The 3,190-nt window shown below is 48.3% G+C and overlaps 2 pseudogenes; one reads left to right on the top strand and one right to left on the bottom strand.

Moving 5' to 3' along the window:
- Positions 1 to 231: 231 nt before the first annotated feature.
- LOC129551511 (eukaryotic translation initiation factor 3 subunit A pseudogene) lies at positions 232 to 1,612 on the bottom strand (annotated as a pseudogene).
- A 3-nt stretch (positions 1,613 to 1,615) lies between these two features.
- Positions 1,616 to 2,867, top strand: LOC129551503 (eukaryotic translation initiation factor 3 subunit A pseudogene; annotated as a pseudogene).
- The last annotated feature ends 323 nt before the right edge of the window (positions 2,868 to 3,190 follow it).

Raw genomic sequence — 3,190 nt, 5'->3', positions numbered from 1 at the left:
ATCTTAAATTCAAAAACATGGCATGGTTTTCCAACCATCTGTGGATGCGGTGCCTGATCAATCTATTATATAGAATTAATACAAGTTCATGCTTTTTGTGTTATGGTGAGACATTAAAGAATCCAATTTAGATTGGTTGAAGCACAAGTATAATAATCCTTGAATGTGATCAAATCTATGTAAAGACATGAGTTTGAATCCATTATCTTGAGACTTAATGTCGTTTGAGACTTAATGTCGTACTGTGGTCCATCCATCTTCATCAGTCTCATTTTTAGTACGACGAAGAGATTCCCTATCTTTCTCAGCTCTCCAGGAGGTCTTCTCTTTCTCACCTTCCCTTTCTCGGTCTCGGTCTCTTGAAAGAGCTGCGGGAGGAACACGACGAGGGGTATCACGCTCTTCTGCCCGGTCATCTTTCCTGTCATCAGCACGTCTCCAAGAACTTACTTCCTTCACGCTCTGATCTGAGAGGCGGTCCTCTTCGGTCCCTGTCGTCTCGTCTGTCCCTTAGATCACGACGATCATCTCTCTCACGACGCCGGTCATCGCGGTCCCTATCGTCACGACGACTTGCATCTCTCCAGCTTGAAGACTCCTCAGCTGGTCCTCTTCTCCAGCCACCTTCATCCCTCGGCCGTCTGAAGCGGTCCTCCCGGTCGCCGTCCCTCTTTCTCTCCCTGTCTCTCTCCGGGTCCCGGTCGTTCTCGTCTCGATCCTGATTCTCTCGGTCTCTCTCTTTTTCCCTCTCCCAATCACAGTCTTCTGATGGTCTCGTGTCTCGAGGTGGACCCCAACTCTCTTCTCTGGCTTTTTCTTTCTCTCTCCATCCACCTGGTTTGACAAATGGTCTCCAAGGGCCAGGTCGTGAATCATCACCCCTTCTGGGAATCCGATCATCATCAGCCCGTCTTGAGATCCGATCGTCATCCATGTTTCTCCAAGGCCCCCTGTCATCATCTGCACCGCGCTTGGAAAATCTATCATCATCGGTATTCTGCCAAGGTCCTCGATCATCATCCAAGGCCCGCCTGGGACCCCGGTCATCATCCATGCCCCGCCTGGGACGGTTGTCGTCAGCATTCCGCCAGGACGGACGCTCATCGTCCGCACCTCCTCGGCACGGCCCCCGGTCCTCGTCCAGCCCACGCCTGGGTCCTCTGTCCTCATCAGCCGTACGCCAGCTCCCTCTGTCCTCGTCCAGCCCTCGTCGAGGTGGTCTGTCGTCATCCGCGTGACGCCAGCTACCCCTGTCTTCATCGCCAGTTCGTCTGGGAGGCCTGTCATCGTCTGCGCTATGCCAAGAAGGCCGGTCATCGTCTGCCCCCCTGCGAGAGAACCGGTCTTCATCAGGACCACGTCGTGGGCCTCTGTCGTCATCCATGCCACGTCGGGGAATGCGATCATCGTCTGGTCTGAGAGAGGACTCTCTCTCTTCATCATCCCCCAGGCGCCTCGGTCGGTCGTCATCTCTTCTGTGAGGTCTCTCTTCGTCCCGCCCTTCTCCACGTCTCCACTCCTTCTCTGGAGGGCCTCTTCTCCACTCAGAATCTGTTTCGGGTCCTTTTCTCCAAGTAACTTCTGTATCTCTATCTCCCCAACGAGAGTCCTTTCTATGGTCAGATTCAATGTGCTGCAATATGTTGTCCCAGAAGTAAAAGACCTTTACAATTGGCTGGAAGTCGAATTTAACCCATTAAAACTCTGTGAGAGAGTCACAAAGGTTCTCAATTGGGTTAGGGAACAACCTGAAAAGGAACCAGAGTTACAACAGTATGTTCCACAACTGCAGAACAACACCATACTCCGGCTTCTCCAGCAGGTGGCACAAGTTTATCAGAGCATTGAGTTTTCTCGTTTGACTTCTCTGGTTCCTTTTGTTGATGCTTTCCAACTGGAACGGGCCATAGTAGATGCAGCTAGGCACTGCGATCTGCAGGTTCGTATTGACCACACTTCTCGGACCCTTAGTTTTGGATCTGATCTGAATTATGTTACTCGAGAAGATGCTCCAATTGGTCCTCATCTGCAAAGCATGCCTTCAGAACAGATACGAAATCAGCTGACCGCCATGTCCTCAGTATTGCGAAAGCACTTGAAGTCATTAAGCCAGCTCATATCCTGCAAGAGAAAGAAGAACAGCATCAGTTGGCTGTTACCGTGTACCTTAAAAATTCACGGAAAGAGCACCAGCGTATCTTGGCTCGCCGTCAGACAATTGAGGAAAGAAAAGAGCGGCTTGAAAGTCTGTATATTCAGCGTGAGAAAGAAGAACTGGAGCAGAGGGAAGCTGAACTCCAGAAAGTGCGAAAGGCTGAGGAAGAGAGGCTGAGACAGGAGGCAAAGGAGAGAGAGAAGGAGCGGATCTTACAGGAACATGAACAAATCAAGAAGAAAACTGTTCGTGAGCGTTTGGAGCAAATCAAGAAGACGGAACTGGGTGCCAAAGCATTTAAAGATATTGACATTGAAGACCTTGAAGAATTGGATCCTGATTTCATCATGGCTAAACAGGTTGAACAACTGGAGAAAGAAAAGAAGGAACTTCAGGAACACCTGAAGAATCAAGAAAAGAAGATTGACTACTTTGAAAGAGCTAAGCGTTTGGAAGAAATCCCCTTGATAAAGAGTGCTTACGAAGAACAGAGAATTAAAGACATGGATCTGTGGGAACAACAAGAAGAAGAAAGAATTACTAGATGCAGCTAGAACGGGAAAAGGCTCTAGAACATAAGAAGCGGATGTCACGAATGCTTGAAGACAGAGATTTATTTGTAATGCGGCTCAAGGCAGCACGACAGTCTGTTTACGAGGAAAAACTTAAACAGTTTGAAGAGCGATTAGCAGAAGAATGTCTCTGCTTTTAAATATGCTGTCTAGGTTGGTCATAACTTTCCTTCCAAGGAGTAAACGTCTTTTAATTTCCTGGCTGCCGTCAGCATCCACAGAGATTTTGGAGCCCCCAAAATAAAATCTGACACTGTTTCCACTGTTTCCCCATCTATTTCCCATGTAGTGATGGGACCAGATGCCATGATCTTCGTTTTCTGAATGTTGAGCTTCAAGCCAACATTTTCACTCTCCTCTTTCACTTTCCTCAAGAGGCTTTTTAGTTCCTCTTCACTTTCTGCCATAAGGGTGGTGTCATCTGCATATCTGAGGTTATTGATATTTCTCCAGGCAATCTTGA

The sequence above is a fragment of the Moschus berezovskii genome, chromosome 1, assembly GCF_049115385.1.
Source record: "Moschus berezovskii isolate FMDL1 chromosome 1, NW_MosBer_1.0, whole genome shotgun sequence".
Taxonomy (NCBI): domain Eukaryota; kingdom Metazoa; phylum Chordata; class Mammalia; order Artiodactyla; family Moschidae; genus Moschus; species Moschus berezovskii.
The sequence above is the reverse complement of the archived record's forward strand: the minus strand, read 5'-3'. Positions and strand labels throughout refer to the sequence as shown.